This window comes from Schistocerca nitens, chromosome 4 (assembly GCF_023898315.1).
Source record: "Schistocerca nitens isolate TAMUIC-IGC-003100 chromosome 4, iqSchNite1.1, whole genome shotgun sequence".
Lineage (NCBI taxonomy): Eukaryota > Metazoa > Arthropoda > Insecta > Orthoptera > Acrididae > Schistocerca > Schistocerca nitens.
The window spans coordinates 824028242-824051369 of NC_064617.1; positions in this window are offsets into that span (position 1 = coordinate 824028242).

Consider the following 23128-nt stretch of genomic DNA (forward strand, 5'->3'; position numbering starts at 1 on the left):
CGTCATCTGTTGGTTGATACGTGCGTCAGTTTTCTCTTTATGTTGTGTCATATGATTCATAATAGCAATACTAGTGATTTACATCTGTTCCGCCCCCGCCACTTCGTTAGACGTAGCGTCAGACATCAAAATAGCTTCGGAACTAGATTTAGGCATATTACTGGTGGACGATTTATTTCTAAAAATTTTCGTCACCAGAATAGTCGATAATATGTCGCTCGTTAGTATTCGAGTCAACCGTAACGTTAGTTTTATTACTTAATGGCATGTCAGAGTCAGATTGCAGCTTTGTTTGCACTCTCTGATTCTCCGTCTTTGTTGTTTTCTGGTCAGAACCATGCCACACGTAATGTATGACACAATTAAAATTTAAACTCGTATGTGTAATCAGAATAAATGTAAAAATTAATCTCGCAGTAGGACAATGTCTGAACAAGGAAATAACTGTCGTAAGTAATGGTGGAGTTTTGAACACTAATGGCTTCACGCCATATTACGTAGCACAGAACTAAAGTTGGCTATTTTGTGAACTGATAAAACTGTATTGTTACCCTGTATGAATAATGAAAATAATTTAGGAAACCACGATGTAGCTTAAAATCACTGCTACGGAAACGGAAAATTGTGATACATCTACCATGAAAGCTATGATAATACAAAGCGCTTGGGCAAGATTGCTGATGTAAAGATGCGGTGCCTCACCTTGAATCCGCGATTGTAGCATAATTTCAGGTGTCGACATACAGTTTGACTTACTTCAGTGTATTCCGGTCTCGTATCCAGTTTTTACTGCCCAATAATCATTTAACAAAAGGAAGACCACATAGTACGTATAACAATGCTTCCAAACACGAAGTCGCCAATTTAATTTTAGCTCGTTCGTGCCAGGATCGAGAAAAAACAGTGAATTACAGTAATGAATATTAAATATCATACAAACTCTCGGTGCCTGAACATGGATTTTTTTTTTTTTTTGTAAAGGTTCCGTTCATGTATTTTTAACGGTGTTTCTTCTCTGTGTTTTGATTAAAATCGGACAGCGCCCGAAGACGACGCTGGATCGAGCGGGACGACGTTTTGCTTAGAAGTACAGAACCTTTTCCATTCCAAGTCACCAACCAGTCTTACAATAACTAAGGATTCAAAATAAAACATACATAGTTTAGTAATACCACTATATTCTGAAATGTAACACAATTAAAGTACGACACTTACACTTAAAGAGTCGTATCACGCAATTTGGAGTCCAGTTTGTTTACAACTCGTGAATGTATAGATAAAATAATGTAGTATTAATGGCGGTGTGCCAAAATACGTCAGATTTGGATAAGACCTAGAAAACAAAAGGTGCCTGGTATCCTTCGAATCATCTAAGGATCTAAACCCTTCAAATGTTTCCAGCGGCTGCATACAGTATTTATACAGCCGTGGACTATATCTATGGCTCAAATTATTTCTTTATTTCATTACTTGTAATTACTTTTTCTGTTAAAAAGGGCTCAACATGCAAATGCGCCTTTAAAACACCTACTTACAGGCAAGTTTCACAGGTTACACCAATACACTAGAAAGGAAATACAAGCTATCCACTGAATTATAAACCAATATAATTGACATAGCTTTGTAATTTAATAGGACTTTGGATCGTATACTGCCATCCAACATGATGAAACGCATCGAAGAGAATGTTCTTCTAATATGTAAAAAGCACGGATTCGGAATATGTCGTTCTTGTGAAGCGCAACTGGCCCTTAATTCACACGAACTAATGAGTGCTGTCGATTGGGATTCTCATGTTATTTTCATATTGTTCGCAAGGTAGTTCTAATCAAATTGTGTGTGTGTGGGTATCGTCACAGGTATGGGATTAGAATCTTGCTTTCCTATCAGAAATGTCACAGTTCGTAGAAATTTACGGGAAGTCATGTAATGGAACTGTAGTGATATCTGGGGTTTCCCAACGAAGTTTTACAGGCCATCTGTTGTTCTTAATTACATAAAGGATCTAGGAGACAACAGGAGTACCGCTTTCCTCAGTTCTTCACACAGGCGAACACCCATGTATAAAACGTGATCTGTCCTGAACAATACGTCGCACAACGATATAATCTATCGAGTGAAAACATCGAAAAATTTCAAAGACGCGCAGCTCCTTTTGTAGAACTGCGAAATGGTGCGGGCGTGAGGGTCGGGGGTGGGCATAGTAGCATTGGTGCGATGAGCAAGTAAGGGTGGGAATATTTCAAAGAAAGACGTTTATCCTTGCAGCGAAATCTTTTCGCGAAGTACGAATCAAGAACTTCCTCCTCTTAATACCAAAATACACTAACGGAAAAAGATCGCAACACCAACGAGTTGTGTGACATAAACAAAAGTCTGTAGACTTGTTTCTGCGCCTGAGGGATGATGTGTCTAGGATCGCTCCACTACGAGGGTACAAATCAACTGTACTATAAATACATGCTGTAACGGTCGTGAGCATTAGTATCCTTTGAAATTGGACGCTTTGAGTTGATGTTAGTCAAGAATGCCTTTAAGGCGACAAAGACGTCATTGTCAACGTCTCACTGAGCTTGAACGATGTAGTGTAAAACGGCTATGAGAACCTGACTTTTCCTTCTTCCATATTGTAGAAAACGTAGCAGAAATGCAGCCACTGTACATGATTGCTAGCAGCGGTGATCATAAGAAGGTACGATCACTAGAAGACTGGGCTCCGGAAGGCCTCGTGCACTACCGAGGGGGAAGACCATCGTGTTCGGCGAATGGCTCTGGCGCACTGTACTACATCTGCAGTACCAATTTGAGCAACAGGTGGCACCGCAATGACGAAATGAACGGTTACAAATCGGTTACTTCAAGGACGACACCGAGCCAGTTGTGTTGTAGCGTGTATTACACTCACCTCAAACTACCGTCATTGGTGACTCCAGTGGTGTCAGGATTCGTTAGAGGCCAGGATGGAGGTTTGTTGTGTTTCCTGGTGAAAGCTGGTTCTGCCTCGGTGGCTGTGATGGCTGTGCATTGGAGGCCAGTTAAGGGCATGCAAACAGCCTGTCTGAGCTACACTGGACCCACACCTAGAGCTGTAGTCTGGGGTCTGATTGCGTATGACAGCAGGAGCACTCTCGCGGATATCCCACGCACATTGACCGCAAATTTGTACGTCAGTCTGCTGATTAGATCTATTGTGCTGTCACTCATTAACATCGTTCCAGGGGGTGTCTTAGAAAACCATAACGCTCACCCACATAACGCTGTTTTAACCCAACAGGCTCTACAGAGTGTCGATGTGTTGGCCTCCTCGATTACCAGATCATTCTCCACACGAGAACATGTGAGACATCATCGGACGACAACTCCAGCGCCTTCCACACGCGGAATTAATCGTCCCTGTATTGACCGACCATGTGCAACAGGCATGGAACTCTATCCCACAAACTGAGATGCGGCACATGTACATTATAAGGCATGCACGTTCACATGGTTGCATTCAACATCCTGGGGATCACACCGATTATTACTGTACCAGTATTTCACATTTGCAGTGGCTTATCTCGTGCTTACATTAACCTGTGATCTTGCTATTTATTCCCGTCACATAATTACTCTAAGATAATTATTTTTTGGTGTTGCGAATGTTTTTCGTCAGTGTAATTTTTTGTCTAATTCGTGCACAGGGAGAAACAGCAACCCTAACAAAACAACAGAAATAATAACTCGGTCGGAAGGATTTAGGCATTCATTTTTGCCACGTGCAGTTCAAGAGTGTAATGGTCGAGAAACACTGCGAAAGCTGTTCTATGAAATCACTTTCATACCCAACGTGAGCTGCGGAGTAATCATGTAGATAAAGAAGTACGTGAAGTTCAATGAAATAGCCGCTGTATATGCTGCACTGAAACAAAAAAAATTATGTAATCGGATTTTTTGTAGTTTTATTACGTCACTTCGAAATAACATTACTCTTAATAAAACATGCTATTACACAAACCACCTCAAGCATTTCAATCCTTATGTCTAACGGGAAGTCAGCTTTTGAGTTTTCCCATCTTCAATTATCACAATTATCAGCAAAGTTTTTTCCTTTTACCTGTTGAGTTGTCCACGGGAAGCACTCTTCTAAATTCTTCCTCCATAAGTAGCACGTACTAAGCTCTTCATATTTCGTCGCGTCTGAGGCTCTCGATATACACCTTGAACGCACACTGTCTCATATATATATATGAGAGTGTGGGCTACTATACGGCACTGAGCAGTCAGGAAGCACAGCCAGTGATTGCACATACATAGATCTGTGTGAAGACTACCCTTATTTCGACCTTAGACTGTACCAAAATAATATGCAGAAGCAAATTTATTAAAGCATTCAATTTTATTAAAGCATTTAAAATTGAGTGATGTTGTTGTTGTTGTGGTCTTCAGTCCTGAGACTGGTTTGATGCAGCTCTCCATGCTACTCTATCCTGTGCAAGCTTCTTCATCTCCCAGTATCTACTGCAACCTACATCCTACTGAATCTGCTTAGTGTATTGATCTCTTGGTCTCCCTCTACGATTTTTACCTTCCACGCTGCCCTCCAATGCTAAATTTGTGATCCCTTGATGTCTCAAAACATGTCCTACCAACCGATCCCTTCTTCTAGTCAAGTTGTGCCACAAACTTCTTTTCTCCCCAATCCTATTCAATACCTCCTCATTAGTTACGTGATCTACCCACCCTATCTTCAGCATTCTTCTGTAGCACCACATTTCGAAAGCTTCTATTCTCTTCTTGTCCAAACTGGTTATCGTCCATGTTTCACTTCCATACATGGCTACACTCCATACAAATACTTTCAGAAACGACTTCCTGACACTTAAATCTATACTCGATGTTAACAAATTTCTCTTCTTCAGAAACGATTTCCTTGCCATTGCCAGTCTACATTTTATATCCTCTCTACTTCGACCATCATCAGTTATTTTACTCCCTAAATAGCAGAACTCCTTTACTACTTTAAGTGTCTCATTTCCTAATCTAATTCCCTCAGCATCACCCGACTTAATTTGAGTACATTCCATTATCCTCGTTTTGCTTTTGTTGATGTTCATCTTATATCCTCCTTTCAAGACACTGTCGATTCCGTTCAACTGCTCTTCCAAGTCCTTTGCTGTCTCTGACTGAATTACAATGTCATCGGTGAAACTCAAAGTTTTTACTTCTTCTCCATGAATTTTAATACCTACTCCGAATTTTTCTTTTGTTTCCTTTACTGCTTGCTCAATATACAGATTGAATAACATCTGGGAGAGGCTACAACCCTGTCTCACTCCTTTCCCAACCACTGCTTCCCTTTCATGCCCTTCGACTCTTATAACTGCCATCTGGTTTCTTACAAATTGTAAATAGCCTTTCGCTCCCTGTATTTTACCCCTGACACCTTCAGAATTTGAAAGAGAGTATTCCAGTTAACGTTGTCAAAAGCTTTCTCTAAGTCTACAAATGCTAGAAACGTAGGTTTGCCTTTTCTTAATCTTTCTTGTAAGGTAAGTCGTAAGGTTAGTATTGCCTCACGTGTTCCAACATTTCTACGGAATCCAAACTGATCTTCCCCTAGGTCCGCTTCTACCAGTTTTTCCATTCGTCTGTAATGAATTCGCGTTAGTATTTTGCAGCTGTGACTTATTAAACTGATAGTTCGGTAATTTTCACATCTGTCAACACCTGCTTTCTTTGGGATTGGAATTATTATATTCTTCTTGAAGTCTGTGGGTATTTCGCCTGTCTCATATATCTTGCTCACCAGATGGTAGAGTTTTGCCATGACTGGCTCTCCCAAGGCCATCAGTAGTTCTAATGGAATGTTGTCTACTCCCGGGGCCTTGTTTCGACTCAGGTCTTTCAGTGCTCTGTCAAACTCTTCACGCAGTATCTTATCTCCCATTTCATCTTCATCTACATCCTCTTCCATTGCCATAATATTGTCCTCAAGTACATCGCCCTTGTATAAACCCTCTATATACTCCTTCCACCTTTCTACCTTCCCTTCTTTGCTTAGAACTGGGTTGCCATCTGAGCTCTTGATATTCATACAAGTGGTTCTCTTCTCTCCAAAGGTCTCTTTAATTTTCCTGTAGGCAGTATCTATCTTACCCCTAGTGAGACAAGCCTCTACATCCTTACATTTGTCCTCTAGCCATCCCTGCTTAGGCATTTTGCACTTCCTGTCGATCTCATTTTTGAGACGTTTGTATTCGTTTTTGCCTGCTTCATTTACTGCATTTTTATATTTTCTCCTTTCATCAATTAAATTCAATATTTCTTCTGTTCCCCAAGGATTTCTATTAGCCCTCGTCTTTTTACCTACTTGATCCTCTGCTGCCTTCACTACTTCATCCCTCAGAGCTACCCATTCTTCTTCTACTGTATTCCTTTCCCCCATACCTGTCAATTGTTCCCTTATGCTCTCCCTGAAACTCTCTACAACCCAATTAATTAAGTCATCATCATCATCATCATTTAAGACTGATTATGCCTTTCAGCGTTCAGTCTGGAGCATAGTCCCCCTTATAAAATTCCTCCATGATCCCCTATTCAGTGCTAACATTGTTGCCTCTTCTGATGTTAACCCTATTACTTCAAAATCATTGTTAACCGAATCCAGGTACCTTCTCTTTGGTCTACCCCGACTCCTCCTATCCTGTACTGCTGAACCCATGGGTCCCTTGGGTAACCTTGCTTCTCCCATGCGTGTAACATGACCCCACCATCTAAGCCCGTTCGCCCTGAATGCTACATCTATAGAGTTCATTCCCAGTTTTTCTTTGATTTCCTCATTGTGCACACGCTCCTGCCATTGTTCCCATCTACTAGTACCTGCAATCATCCTAGCAACTTTCATATCAGTAACCTCAACCTTATTGATAAGGTATCCTGAATCCTCCCAGCTTTCGCTCCCATACAACAAAGTTGGTCGAAAGATTCAACGGTGCACAGATAACTTAGTCTTGGTACTGACTTCCATCTTGCAGAAGAGAGTAGATCGTAGCTGAGCGCTCACTGCATTAGCTTTGCTACACCTCGCTTCCAGTTCTTTCACTATGTAGCCATCCTGTGAGAATATGCATCCTAAGTACTTGAAACCGTCCACCTGTTCTTTGTTCCTCCTATTTGGCACTCAATCCGTTTATATCTCTTTCTCACTGACATTACTTTTGTTTTGGAGATGCTAATCTTCATACCATAGTCCTTACATTTTGATCTAGCTCTGAAATATTACTTTGCAAACTTTCAATAGAATCTGCCAACACAACTAAGTCATCCGCATATGCGAGACTGCTTTTTTTGTGATCACGTATCTTGATCTCACCCAACCAGTCTATTGTTTTCAACATATGATCCTTAAATTATATGAACAACAGTGGAGACAGGTTGCAGCCTTTGTCTTACCCCTGAAACTACTCTGAACCATGAACTCAATTTACCGTCAACTCTAACTGCTGCCTGACTATCTATGTAAATACCTTTCATTGCTCGCCAAAGTTTGCCTCCTATTCCATAATCACGTAGAACAGAATAACTTCCACCTAGGAACCCGGTCATATGACTTTTCTAGATCTGTAAAACATACCTATTCCTCTCGTAACACTTCTCCGTTATTTGCCGTAAGCTAAAGATCAGGTCCTGACAACCTCTAAGAGGCCTAAACCCACACTGATTTTCATCCAATTTGTCCTCAACTAATACTCGCACTTTCCTTTCAACAATACCTGAGAAGATTTTACCCACAACGCTGATCAAAGAGTTACCTCTGTAGTTGTTACAATCTTTTCTATTTCCATGTTTAAAGATTGGTGTGATTACTGTTTCGTCCAGTCTGATGGAACCTGTCCCGACTCCCACGCCATTTCAATTATCCTGTGTAGCCATTAAGTAATAATCAATAATAATACGTGCCATGGGGACCATTGTAAAATGCTGGCATGGCTTTTTAAATGTTTTCTGTATCAATCCCGATTTACTTTCGTGTGAATGCAGGTATAGTTGTGATAATTGTAGAGTCTTTAGATTTTGACATATTGTGGGTATTTTCAGTGCCAGAATGTTATCAATCGTATTGATAGGTGTGTTTCCCATCTCTGTTACACTGGGGGCTTCTGGCGACGTAAGAGAAATCCCCGTGTCAACGGGCAATGTTCCACGCGAAGCCTTGCAAGGGCTGTGTCCTCAGCTCATCGTATTCAGAACGAGGTAAGCCCGAGTCGCACTGACTGCTTCACTGTCCGCATTTTATCAACTCCTCAGTTCCGGCCTCCGAGTCACATGGTCATCCAAGACACGTGTGAGGTAACAGCCAGCAGTGGGACTGAACAGCTTACAGCAGGTGGAAGGAAATAAGGCTCCTTGGCAGCCACTTTAGCGAGTTTATTTCAACGGATCCCTATTTGCCCTGGGACCTGGCTGAAAATTATTTCTTTTTCCTGTCTTTGAAAGAGAAAGAAAGCGTCCTGCACTTTTTATACTACCCTATACTTGTGCATCCGCTAGAATAGGAGAAATGGTAAAACCTGAGCAAATGTGGAATATCCTGTCACGATGCCACTGAAGACCACTCAAGTGTGTAAGCCTGTTGGAGGGACGCTGCAATCCATAAGCCTGGTACCGAAGGAGAGACCTTCTGGGAATGAAATGCCGCGACAACTTTTGGAGGAAAAGAGGACATCAGAGTTCACTATAAATGGCAGCAAACAAAAATTTTACGATTTGTTGAGGTAGTCTAGATGCATGCTGGCACCGTGCGACACGGAATGGAGCAGAAATGCCGAGTAGATAACATCCAATGTCTGGCTACATTAAGCTGCTAACCAAAGACAGGGTGACACGTCAAACATTCAGCGCCTAGAAGCACAAATGGTTCAAATGGTTCTGAGCACTATGGGACTCAACATCTTAGGTCATAAGTCCCCTAGAACTTAGAACTACTTAAACCTAACGAACCTAAGGACATCACACACACCCATGCCCGAGGCAGGATTCGAACCTGCGACCGCAGCAGTCCCGCGGTTCCGGACTGCAGCGCCAGAACCGCTAGACCACCGCGGCCGGCCCAGAATGTTATCGTCCCGACATCATTTAATAAGTCAGTTGCTTAACACGATTATGTTATCTCCCCGCAGTCTAAACAATTTAAATAGTTGTTGTTCGGTTCTGTGTTCGAGCTGTGACTTGTATGTTTGTCGCATCCATCATTGAAAACCATTAGTCATTGACTTGTGTTTTAGCCGACTGTGGTAATAATTAAAACATTCTTATTTACGAAAATACACCAACTGTTTTACACCCTTCTGACCGAACTCAAGACTTAGATCCGTTGACTGTAACAGGCTCCTTTTGTAGAATTGTGAATGATGTGATCTTATACCAGTATTGGCCTTGAGACACCTTATGGGGTTGACGGCCTGCCTGGTCCAAGTACGTCTATTTTACACCACTTCACCGATTTGCGCGTCTTTCTGATAAAAATTAAATAGTTCTGAATATGGATTAAAGATACATGGCTTTATGAGGAAAGTGATGTGGAGAAGTGGAAACATGAACAGAAATTTTATTTATATATTTTTGAGTTACCTGTCTTCTGACTCGTCTGATGCAGTCCACCACAAATCCATCTCCTGCACTAACCTCCTCATCTCAGAGCAGCACTTATGCCTGACATCCTTAATTACTTGATGTATGTATTCCAATCTCTATCTACGTCTACAGTTTTCACCTTCTGTACCTCCCTCTTGGGCCATGGTATTTATTCCCTGAAGTTTTAATACTTGTCCTGTTAAGAGAGGACAAGTTACTCTCTTCCTTATTTTCATATCCAAGGCTATTCTTTAATGTTGTTATTACACGATAGACATTATTTTAGTGTGACAAAAGGAAGTTATCGACATGAGCAGGCACTGATGGGACTATGTACATTGTCAACGCATTTGGGATCTTTACGATAGCTCTCCTTCAAATAGTATTTTCTGCAGTTGAGGACAAGCAGGTCGTTTGGCTATTTGACAGAAACGCTTGCAGTGGACAGTTGGGGCTTGGAAGCTACGTGTGGCTGTTAGGGAGAGGAATATCCCAAAGCATTTATAGGGGACAGAAAGCTGGTCCAATAATTTCTCGCTCCGGAGTGCAGACAGTACTTTCGGCTGAAGAGGCGAAAAATTTTCTACCTGGATCTACCTGCCTTTCTGGTCACTACAGGGACAGTGGTGTAGGAAAGAAGCGGGTCGCCCATCGAAGGCGTTTTGGCTATGTTGAAAACACCCATTGTACAAAGCGCTTTCGTCCATAAAAATTGGCGACTTTCCCTGTTCACAATGGACCAGACGCTGTAGATGGAGTCATCAGATAGTGTCGTCCGTCTGCCTGTTGAGATATTGGGAAGCCTCAGGCCTTCAGATGAATTGTAGGGTGGAAAGCAACATTTATGGTGGCTATGAAATAGTCTGTATTGGGACATAAAAGTACTTCTCTTAGTTTAGCCGAGGCCATTGGTCTGACATGCTGTAACCCTCGGCCCATCAAGATAATGATTTCTATCATAAATATGTTGTCCACTTTAGGCCTACATGAAAACTCAAAACATGCTGCCTAAAGCGGCCATTGGAAAAAGAGTACAGGAGCGCTAACATCTTTCTCCCGGCCCGGAAATTCACAAGTATGGGATTGTCTGCTTCTCTAGCAGGGAAAAGAGTATTATGAACTTCCATTAGAATTGGCTGGAAGGTAGAGCAGAAAGCTACAGGTGAGACATGGCACTCGTGTAATCTTATGACTGACATGAAACCCTTGTAAGGGCGGTTGAGCGGGTGCATTTTGCGAGTTTACCAAGGTTTGATGAAAGGGACAAGTGGATGAATGGGGCTTCTGGTTCACACTCCGGTCGGGAGAGGAGATTCTGCTCATGACTCAGCAGAATGGATTGCAATTGCAACCCTCGTTCTGAGCGTTACTTCGCACATGCACTGGTCATGATTGGGGAGCCCGTAGTGAAGTCTTAGCTGTACTGACAGCTTACCCATATAAGACAAATTGCTGTGCCGAGAACAATCTTTTTCCTATCAGGTCTGATAACCTGACGTTTTATCTCCGTCTGTGCACTGCTTTATAAGTGAGTCAAATTGGCCCATTACATGACTGGCGAATGGGAGTGTCACATGCTGGAACTCTCTGAGATTTCAGTGCTATGCACATCAATGCTCTGCAGACGGTTGCAACATGACCATCAACTGAGACAATGCTGTGCATCGAGAAAGGGCAATAACATTGCTCCTCCAGCTTGTCACGCAAACATAATCATGGTTTCACCATTTTTCTCAGCTGTACCAACGCAGTAAAACTTCTGTGAAGAATAAATCCATACAAGTCTATTCAGCGTTAGATAATTTCTGATTGCAGTATCCATTTTTTGAGCCAGGGTAATAGATTATAGAGATAAATCTTAATCTTTGCCAACCTATCACCACCCAGTGAGTGCTAATTATTTTTTAATTCTGTTTGTGTTGCCAACAGTTCATGGTTTATGTGTTTTCTTGATTAACTTGTGCTGCTTGTCGTATTTTATGGTCAATAAACTCTTTTAATTTTTTGTTAAAGATTAGTCCAGTGTTGATATATTAATCCTCCATCAATAATTGACTAAATTAATGAATTTGCCAGTATTTCAAAATTCAGTTAATATTTCAGATTCTGATAAATGTGATAATCTGTTGTGCAGGCTAGCAGCAACAACCTCTGTCAGACGGCAGAATCAACTTAGCACGCGCGTGGCCAGGTATATAAGTGGAAGGCTTACAAGTTAAAGCTATTGCTGTGAGGATGTAAACTTTCCAATCAAACCGCGAGACCAGTGTAATCTGTCACAATCATTCTACCCCATTTTCTTGTCAGTAATTTCCATATTTCCATTCTTCCCCGATTCTCCACAGAAACTCCTCATTCCTTCTCAGTCAACCTCAAATTCAACATTCATCAACTCTACCACGAATCAAACGTTGCTATGTTCCTCTGTTCCCATGTTTCCATTGTCCATTATTCCTAGCATACAATGTTTTGGCCCAAACGTACGTTCTCGCAAATTTCGTCCTCAAATTAAGGCCTACATTTGAAGCAGTAGACTTCTCTTAGTCAGAAATGCCCTCTTTGCCGTCGCTTGTCAGCTTTTTATGTCCACCATGCTTGGACTGTCATGGGTTATTGTGCTTTCAAGTCCTTAACGTCGTCTACTTCGTGATCACCAATTTCCCCATTTCCCTTTAATCTCATTTATGATACTTCTCATTACGTTCGTCTTTTTCCGGTTCATTTTCAACCCATATTCTGTAGTCTTTATACGGTTCATTCTGTTCAGTAGATCATGTAATTCTTCTTCAGTTTCACTGAGGACAACAGTGTCATCACCGAATCTTATCGCTGACATCCATTCACCCTGAATTTTAATCAAATTCGTGAACCTTTATTTTATTTCCGCAATTACTTCTTCAGTGTACAGACTGAACGATAGAGGCGAAAGATTGACCCCTGTCGCATACCCTTTTTCATCCTGGCATTTCGTCCTTGGCCTTCTAATCTTATTGTTCCCTCTGTATTCTTATAAGTATTGTATATTACTCGTCGTCCCCTATAGCTCATTTTATATTGTCTATCGCTTATTCAAGTCAGCATATCCTATAAACTTACCTTCACTTTTCTCCAGTCTTGCTTCCATTGTCGAGCGCAACGACAGGACTTCCTTCCCGGTGCTTTACCATTCCTAAAGTCATCTAACAAATGATTATTCTTTTTTCCATTCTTCAATATGTTCTTCTTGACAGAAACTTTGATGCATTAAGTGTTAAGCCTACTGTCAGCCAGTTTTCCCACTTATCTGTTCTTGCTATCTTCGGAAATGTGGGGATAACGTTTTTCCGAAAGTCTCTAGATACTGTAATACTTATATCGATTAGAAGTAGGTTTACATTATGTAACTGTGTAACTGGAATTATGAAATGTGTATTCTGTGTTATTTAAATTCCTTGATCTGTGCTAAGAATATTAGAGTATTGTAATGTATGTATGAAAAAAACAAAAGGATATGTGAAAATGATAAATTATTATTATATGTGTATGTCCATAAGAAGAAAATGCTTATTGAAAGGTGGTTCATGCTCAGGGCACTTGTATTTGTAGAATGTAAGAGTTGTAGGGAAGTCTCTCCGCAACGGAAGTGGCATGGCGCAATGTAAAAGGTGGTTTTCGCGGTCGAACTGAGTGGCCCTTTTGTGTGAACGGCAGGAGGTATGTGGCTAGCCGTAGCAAGGTACACTTCGACTGTGCTGAGAGAGAGATAATAGGAAGCTGCTTTACAAAGGATTTGCCTCGGATGCGGATCTGGCTATTATTCGATATTCTCGGCATAAAGGAATGGCTCTAATATTTTGGAAATCCGACGCAAAGACGAGATTTTATAGAGCATTCAAGCTTCAAGAGCCGTGAGTACAGTTAGCCGCCATGTCGCTTGGCACTTCTTCACAAACTTCATACATTTAGTAATGTATAATGGCACGGATCAGTTAATTTGTGTGTTGTTTTAATAATAATCACAAAAACCTAAAAATCATGTCTGGACCCATTTTTCTATCCCGATCACGAAACCCAGCAGGGTCCTCACCTATGTTCTACTTAAACCGAGTATCCTGATTTAAATGAAGAATTCTGGCAATCCAATGTTTAGAAGTGATTTTTTGTCTAATGTGAAAGGAGGAGTTAAAGTTAAAGTTAAAACCACAGAAGTAATGTAGGATAAGCCTTTGCTAAATTATCCTTAGTTTATTACAAAATATAGTTTTGTAGGATTACAGTGCAAGATCGTGTAAATATTATTGTCTAAAGTACCTGCTTCACAAGTGATAAAAAGGTAAATAAGTTAAGCTCATTTTAAAAAAATAGTGTGGTTTTGATTCCCATCTTCAGTAGTTCTCTTTTTTTTAAGTTAATTAAGCTCTGTGTTGTATTTTATTGTCTTGCAAAGGAAAGTATGAATCACTCCAAGTGAAGTGAATAATTAGCATTTCTTAATTAGTCTTTTTTACTGTAATATTCAAAAGTAACCTTTCTCTGCTCAAAAAATTGCCAAGCTAAATGTTTCTGTATGCTTTGACTCCTCCGCCGCAGCCAAAGAAAAAACACAACAAAAATGGCTTAAGTCAAACTCAGGCACTGACTCGTGACCTTAGGTTAAAGCAGAAACATTGACAGTACCTGGATCACTGATTGTATTTGCCACTGTGTCGCAGCTTGGGAAATAGTGCCATTTATGGCTTACGACAGAGTCAAAAGGCTCTATAAATTGAAGCAGAAAATTAGTACTGAAATCTGAAGATTGTCATTACTGACTGAAACCGGTCATCGTCGAAGGACTTTATACTGTGATCAAAGACTGGAACAAAAAAACATTGACAGTACCTGGATCACTGTTTGTATTCGCGATTATGTCGTAGCTTGTGAAACGAGTGCCATGGCTGGTTTATGACAGATTTAAAAGGCTCTGTAAACTGAGGCAGAGAACCAGTACTGAGATCTGAAGATGGTCATTACTGACTGTAACCGTTAATCGACAAAGGACTTTATATTGTGATCAAAGACTGGAATAAAGAAATATTGAAGCAAAAGCCACCAAATATGACGTCGGTTCTACGAAAAACTGTGCGGATAGCTTTGATAAATAAGCCGCTCATACGTAAATTTCAAGAAGATCATTTGAACTAAAATACTGCTTTTAAACCTCTATGTTTAATTCATTTTCTGGATGCCTCTATCCAAGTTGCGATATTCGTTTCATCTGTATTATCCACACAATAAGATTAAAGTATATGTTAAAAATTTCACTACTAAAAGCTCTTTCCGCTGCAGTAATTTTTGCAATGTACGTCGCCTGTCGGGGAGAAAGCGTACAGCATGTTCTTGTATAAGCTGAGCAGGCGTGTTTGACTAAGAACATGGAACAAAGACATTAATCTCCCATACTGTCGCTTCATTCAAGTCCAAAGTTCTGGATTGTTGCGTGAAACTTCTTTATGAACTATCCAGATAAAAGGCAGTAAAGTCAATGAAGAGTTAATATTCTACGATACACGACAGGGGACAGATTTACGAAGTCTGCTCTTGCAGAATGAGGCTACCCTCTACAAAGTAGAGAAGAACTTTCTCTGTCAGATGGGATAAGACGAACTAATTGAAGACAAGATAAGAAAACTACGGCATGAAATTAAAATCCGACGCTACACTTTTGCGCAAAGACCGGCTAGTCCGTGGTCGCCGTTAAGAATGTCAGATAACAAATGCCGCAATGTCAACCATGTCGAAGACATCTTAGAATAAGAAACGTTGTATTGATGAGACACTTCAGATAATACTGATTCTGGCAACATAATGGAACTCTGAATTCACACTTCAGTGTTTCGTCTGTTGGAACTAATTGCGATGAGACCACAAGGTTTTCAGGAATGGAACAGCGTAGGAAACCTACATCTACCGAGGTACATAAGCAGTCCACTGATACGGTTTCTTACAAAATAGATGGACCACTTCACCCCATATTATCTTTCCGGAATAAGGGAGAAGATGAAATGAAAGGAATCTAATCTGAACATATATGATTTTATCTGAGCTAAACGGTATGTGGTGTAAGTTCGGCGTATCAGGAAGTGATACAGATACTGAAAACTATATTTTTGTAGTGGAAATGTGTGCCACATGTCAGAACCTTTCCGCCAGCGATAGTGGCGGTGTAACAACAAGCACCGAATGAGCTTTTAATTGTTGAAAGCTAGCTTGGATGCCTGAGGCAATATGCGTAACGCTGAAACAAAATCACTGCGCATGCAATCCAATTAGAAATGTAGTTGTGAATATGTAGTCTCACTGAGTGGCCAAGAGCGATCTGCAAACACAACTGCTGTACCTCGTCGCGACTACCTATCAAACGTCAACATGTAGCAGTTATTTTCTGTTCCACAGAACATCGGTCGAATGATGATACACAGTATTACCTCCGAACAATGATGGCAAACTGTTCATTGATGCAAGTGGTATGTGTTATTCTGTTCCCCGAGAGGTAGAACGCCGGTTTTGACGATATGCCTTAAGCACTTTTAGGGCACTGAGGTCGCTTCTCTTCTGATTGTTTTCCAAACGAAGGTGGTATTTATTTATCTCACTGTCTTGTAACTAAGACAAAAATATGTTAACTCATGATGCAAATTATCTATTTATTGAATTTTCTGCATTTGTATATCATTTTTTCCGTGGATTTTTTTTCTACAGACCATTTTCTCTCTGTTTCCTTCGCAGGTTCGTTCTCCGACTGCACTTTTCACTTGCAATTTTTTTTACATGTATGTCTGCCAGTGATCTCCAAGCATTAATCTGTTCTGTTTATACTGTATATCCATGTTGATTTGGTGAAACTGTGGTGCTGTTTTCAGCCGTTGCTTGTATATTGCAGTTTTTCGAAGGGTAAACGAAGTCTCCGTAAAGTTTTTACCTTATTTTTACGGATACCTTCCGTGGGGTCACGCAATTCTTCTGCTGTTTTTCGGAATATTACTGTGTAGCCATCTTATGTTTCGCCCGAGAATCTTTCTTGTAATTTTGCACTCTTCTGAGAGTATGTTTCCCATGTCGTCTTTTATGTGATGAAGTGTGAGAGATTCACTGGCATGTCAGTGTTTCTGATTTTTTTATTTTGTTGTAGACCCAGATTTGCCTGCGTTGCGGGACAGTTCCTGCTGTAAATGTAGCGAGTTCTTCCGTAGACCATCTTATGTTTCTGTAGACAAAACTGTTTTGTGTTCTGCCTCAGGAGGTTAAGCAGATTCTTGATGTTCGAGACTCTCTCGCTTTGACCCTATTATATGTACAATTTTTGCTTGTCGACTTTTGAGTTCATTAATTACTTGATAGGGGCGTGAGAGAGAGAGACAGAGGGAGAGAGACAGTGCCATAACGTATACTAGAGTGCTATATTTTTATATGTACGCAGCTGTTATATACTTACGGTACATTATAGACATTTTGAATGGGAATAAAATAAAAAGACAGCTATGTAATTTCGGGACAAAATTTGATAAATTATATTTTTATGGGTGGGTGTGGGATGGGGGAGGTGGGACATAAGCATGCTCGAGAATCAGACGTGTTGGCCACAGCAGCCAAATATAAGGTCTTCGGTTTGTCGTGTTACATTTTTTTATGTCCCGTGCCTATTTATAAGTTTATGCAAACCAGTATCAGAGGCTTGACTCGTAATGTCAAATGCAAGTTCTCGATGTCGTGTGGTTCTATCTTATCAGTAAAATCTGAATCTTGGTTGGGTCTAGTCTTATTCTACGTCAGGTCGTACAGTCGTCTAGCCACAGTGGGCAGGATCCAATCTTATGTTTCATGGTTTTATCTGGAGATTGATTCATTTACCTGTTTATTACATTTTAGAAAGTGAGCTATAGCTTAAACGTAAGTTGTGTTCATTCTTCTATTTACACTATCAATAGTCAATAAACTAATGACCCACCAGGATAGCTGAGAGCGCTAACACTTCCTGGAGTCGGGGAGATGCACCGGCCCCAGATCGAATCCGCCCGGCGGATTAACGACATGGGTTGGTGTGCTGGCCAGGCTGGATGTGATTTTTAGGCGGTTTTTCACATACCATTAGGTGAAAGCCGGGCTGGTCCCATGTTCCTTCTCAGTTACACGGCTCACAGACATCTGAACACATTCGCACTCTTACATGGATTACACTCGATGCTGACAGTTAGGGTACGGTAATTCCTTCCTGGGGGGTATGGGGTAACGATAGGAAGGGCATACAGCCACCTCTTAAAATTAACATGTCACATACGATTAACCAGCAGACCCTGCCAGTCGGTATAAATGCTTAGAAAGAGAGAGTCAGTTATGCAGGTACAGCTATCACATAATACTCCCCATTTCTATAAAAAGTTTCTAGTATTAATTTACACTAACCGTGGTTTCCTAGCAAGCAGAGCTCTAGACTCAGTCCATCAAGGTCCCGGGTTCAATCCCAGGTATTGGATGTTTATAATTAAAGTGCAGCTGCTCACAGAAATCCAGGGTGGGCTATAATTATCGCACGACAGTGAAACTCGCTAGATATACTCTTGAGTTAATGCGAATCCGACTGACGCTAAAAAACAAATTAGTTCCAATTTTTGCCACAAGGTGCGAATCTGGAACTGTACACTATCTGTATGATGGTATGACATCCACGCTGTCATTTGACAAGCCATGACGTGAGTGAACTGTATGACTATCGAGACGAGACCCCTTGCACCATTAGTGAAAGTATCCCCCCGGGGGATTATTGTCGAGGTCCGGGGTGCCGGCCAGCCTATGGATGACTTTTAAGGCGGTTTTCCATCTGCCTCGGCGGATGGGGGCTTGTTCCCCTTATTCGGCCTCAGTTGCACTATGTCTACATACACATACGCCATAATTCCTCTACCACGCAAACGTTTGAGGTTACTCGTGTGGTATGAGACGTTCACGGCGGGGGGAAGGGGGGGGGGAGGAGAGGCCACTGGAGGCCGAACCGCACAATAACCTTGGGTTTGGTGTGGGGTGACGGTGGGGTGGGTGGACTTTTTCGGCTTGTTTTGGGGTTGTAGACCACTGAGGGCTACAGCGGGACGAAGCCTCTCTGTCGTTTCTAGATCCCTGCTTCAATACACACAACATACATAGACACACACATCGTAGTGTAGCGGTAGGCCCTGAAACTAAAACTTGTCAACAGAGACTTTGTGCTTTCCGTAAAGACATGATGCCCATCGAGGGTACATTGCTTGTGAGAAGGTGTGTAATCATGAACGCAGATGGAGGACCTCAAGGTTATGACTGCCCTTTACATAAGATGAAAATGATACATAGTAGGGATCTGATATGACTGAAGAAAGTGGCTGGGATAGAACATACATACCACGTGAGCCGTGTTGTACCATACCGATTAATAGGTGCTCACTGCAGGTGAGAAATAGACGATCTCCCACACGTTTACTGTGCTGTTTGCATCCTATTGTTTGTGTTTACATACTGATTCACTTGGAAAATGTGTATGGCGTGTTGTTCTCCACAGTAATGAACGGAAACTGTCCCAGAGATATTCGTTTTAAGTGTTAGTCATTTACTTTTAAGCATGTACTGCCCCTAGTCCGAAGTATTTTTTTAAGGAGAGACGTTTGTTGGAATTAATTAATTTTCTTTGGATTGCTATCATTAATATAGTTTCAGAATATCCATCAAGCATGTAGATACTGTATTTCGCACTAAATATAACATCACTTTTATGCAGCTATATGATTTCTTTCATTCCCACAGGACTGAGCTCTTCGAAATTTTGATGTAGACACTAATTTCACTACTTGGTAAACACATATTAATTAATGTGTACGAGAAACTGAACTGAAAGCTACTTATTGGCACTCAGTACAATGGAAGTGTCGGCCCAACAAGAAGAGGGACAGCACGCGAAGACAGAGTGGTGTCAACAGTAACGTTTAACAATGCGAAAACAATCGGAAGTTTCCGAAGGGAACGGTATGCACCTAGGATCAGACAACTCTCATTATCGCTCACAATGGTTCTAAGCTGTATGAACGTGTTTTTGCTCACTTTAGAGACGGACTACAGGGATTTGATAAACTGTGAAACTAAAATAACAATGTTGAATACGAATGGCACTTATTCATTCCCAATAAATACTTTACTGCTGGTATTCTCAGACTATAGAATGTAAATATATGTGTGAGCTTAGGTATGATTAGTACGTATGCAGTCGGGACATCAGCTTAATTAGTTACACGCTAATTGCACTTGGAACACTTAATCCGCCAGTAGGTACGTGGTCGCGACATAAGCTTAATTAGTTATGAGTTAATGGCATCTGGAACACCTAATCTAAAAGTTATAAATGATGAGAAGAGGAATGGTAATTATTTGTCTATAGTACAAAGCTAAATTAATCTATATAATGCTTATTTTAAATTTGGTGTATTCATGACATATGTCCACATACGTATGTGTACCCCAGTAGTATACTACTGCTTAAGTTCAAGTTATGAATCTACTACAGACTGATTTCATTCGAAAGAATGAATGGACAGCTCTGTCCACTAAAATACTGAAAAGTGGTTTCGGTTCAATGAAAGAAAAACTAATTCGGTTTTCACTTGCAAGGAAAGAATGAATAATTCCGTGACAGTGTGAAACGACCTATTTTGTCAGTTGTTTTATCCGCTTGTTCCCACAGATTGGTATCACTCAAAATCCTTCCTTCATTCGCTTGTGCCTAGTCTCGCAGTTCTGCAGGGTCAGCATAGTTACAATAGGATTTGGTTGGATTAATTTGAAGGGGTGGCCAGATGCCCTCCTGCCGCCACCCCATACCCCCTGTGACAGAGTCAGTGTACCCCCAGCTGTCTGTGTCTAGTGTAAATGATGAAATTGTGTGAATATCTTCCAAATGCCTGTGAGTCATGTAACAGAGGCGGGAAGTGGGAACCAGCCTGGTATTCACCTAGTTGGATGTGAAAAACCGCCTGAAAACCACATCTAGGCTAGCCGGCACACAGGCCCTCGTCGTTAATCCACTGGGCGGACTCGATGCGGGGCCGGCGCGCCTACCTTAGTTCAGCAAGCAGCGCGTTATCGCCCTCGGCTAACCTGACGGATTTGGTTTCACTCAAAATAATGCATGAATAATTCAACCAACACTTACAACTACTGCAATCGAATGAGTCCACCGTTTTGTAACCTTCTATTCAATCGATGGTTCTCGTTCGGATGTTCCCGTCACTAAGCCAAGCCACGTGCCAGCCCAAGTCTCGCGGTTTTAGTTCCTTTGGTGGCGAGTTGCGGCCCATATCTGTGCTTCCGCTTCGGTGTTGCTACGATCACCAAGCATGCGCTTTTGGTTGTTCAGCCGCAATATTGAGCATAGCAGTCTTCGCTTTCTTGTTTCTCGATCTTCAGTCGTAATCATGCTAGAGCAGTGGATGGGATTTAATTAGGTGACGTGTCACCCAAGTACATTTTCCTGAAATTGTGTCGTCGATATCGTCCAGCATCTGCCATGCTGTATCGCAAACCATTCTTTCCCTAACATCGTGTCTTCCCTGCCTGGTCAGTAGCTGTAGTATACACAGTGGACACCCCTATAAAGTACATATATCCTGTCATGCCTTTTCATCACAGTCACATTTGGAAGATTTCTTTCGCCTGTTTCGTTGCCATTAGGCAGCATAAAGTCAATGACACGTCAAGAAGTGTGTCAGACCTCTCGTGTGGGATTCCCGAGCCTCTTTCGCAGCATCTGTTTTGAATTTAGGAGAAGACAGATGCGTCTCGTGACTGGAACTGCAGCTATCTTTCTTTCGTCTCTGGTGATCGAGTGGACATACGTCAAGTGTGCCCAGCAACGTGTCATCTGACACAGTACCAAAAGCTCCCATCAATCGAAGAAGTATTTCGCATTGCGCCCTGCTGCCTAGCCGTGCTGCTGCTGCGAGCATAAATCCGTGCTCCTAAGAGATCGAACAATATCCGATGATCGCAGTTAGGATAACATCGTGATACATCCTTAGTATTTGCATCGCTAGTTTATAATCATAACTGGCTGGAGAAGTAATTTTGCTTGTAATATTCTGTCTCTCTTTCTCATTTATTAATAAGAACACTATAATTCAGTCGCATTTACAAGAATACGCCTTGGCACTTGTACACTGAGTTTCTCTTTATTATGAAGCTGTTGCTTAATTTCATAATTGGATCGCTTCAATGGTTCTCTGTTAGTTAGACGAACCTGGCCTTTCCATGGGCCATAGATAATTTTACTTCTTTGCACCATTGTGGTAATTCTTGAAAGACTGTGTTACATCTTCTCCTCAGCTTATGTCTAGAGCCTCCCATCGCTAGGGTCGTCATGTCTTTGGCATGTACAACTACTTATGCTGCAATTTCATTGTCCTACAGCTTTCCTGACACCTGCTCCACTACCAGATCTTAGAAGATAGGGCCGCTCAAGGATAGCTGTAGGAAACATTCTGGAATTTTTTCTCTAATGTGCAGCGCTTTGTACTAGAGAGTTGCTTCTCTGTTATGCCAGTTGTCCTTAAAGCAGTTAAACAACGCTTGTGATCAGTCCAAGTCCCTCAGACGGAGAATCAGTAAACAGTATCGTCTGCGTGGAGTACTATCAATTATTATTGTTTGTAAAGCCTGTTTACAATCGCTGTACAGAAATCTTTGCTCTATGTTCCAGAATGCAGCAACCGTGGGTTGATGTCTGATGAAACCTGGGATAATGGCATGGGTTAGCTTTAATAAGAGCTTGTAACATTATTTCCTTGAAATCGAAGAAAATAAAAGTGATAAAATTATCAAAAGAAATCAAAAACCAAAGATTTGTTTAGAGAGTCTAAGAAGCTGCTTACACGATTTCCCATTAATTTTTTAACAGCAAATGTTCCATTTTTCTCACGTCTTGTGCAGACGTACTTAACTTTCTTCTCTATGTTGTCACTAACGAAACATGATGCATGTACCCACCTGCAGCCTTCTCACTGATTAATTGTGTATTAATTTGTGAAACTCTCTTTTATTTCATAGTAATATTTGAAATACTCTAATCCGAATGTTAAAGATGTTGTTAATGCGTCAGACCTGCATTCTGTACTTTTCCGAGGCCATCTTAAAAGGTTTTGAAACGGCATTGTTGAATAACCAAATGACTGAAGTCCCATGTTGGCTCTGTCGTTACTCATTCTTGTAAGAGAGAAAGAAATGATTTCGTCAATATCGATGTCAGATAATATTAATCCTGACATTTATATAATGAATGAATTTTATTAAACTTTCACAGTCAAGTATCACTGAATAATGACGTCACACAATCACAGCACGTTGTCATGAACATCCATCAAATTTCGGTGAAAGGTGATGGGAGAAGACTAATATTATTTTTAATTTTCAAATAATAGAATTCGCTTACAGATGCTATTCAGAGAAGCTTTTAGAATAAGAAATAATCCCATCATCATTGGAG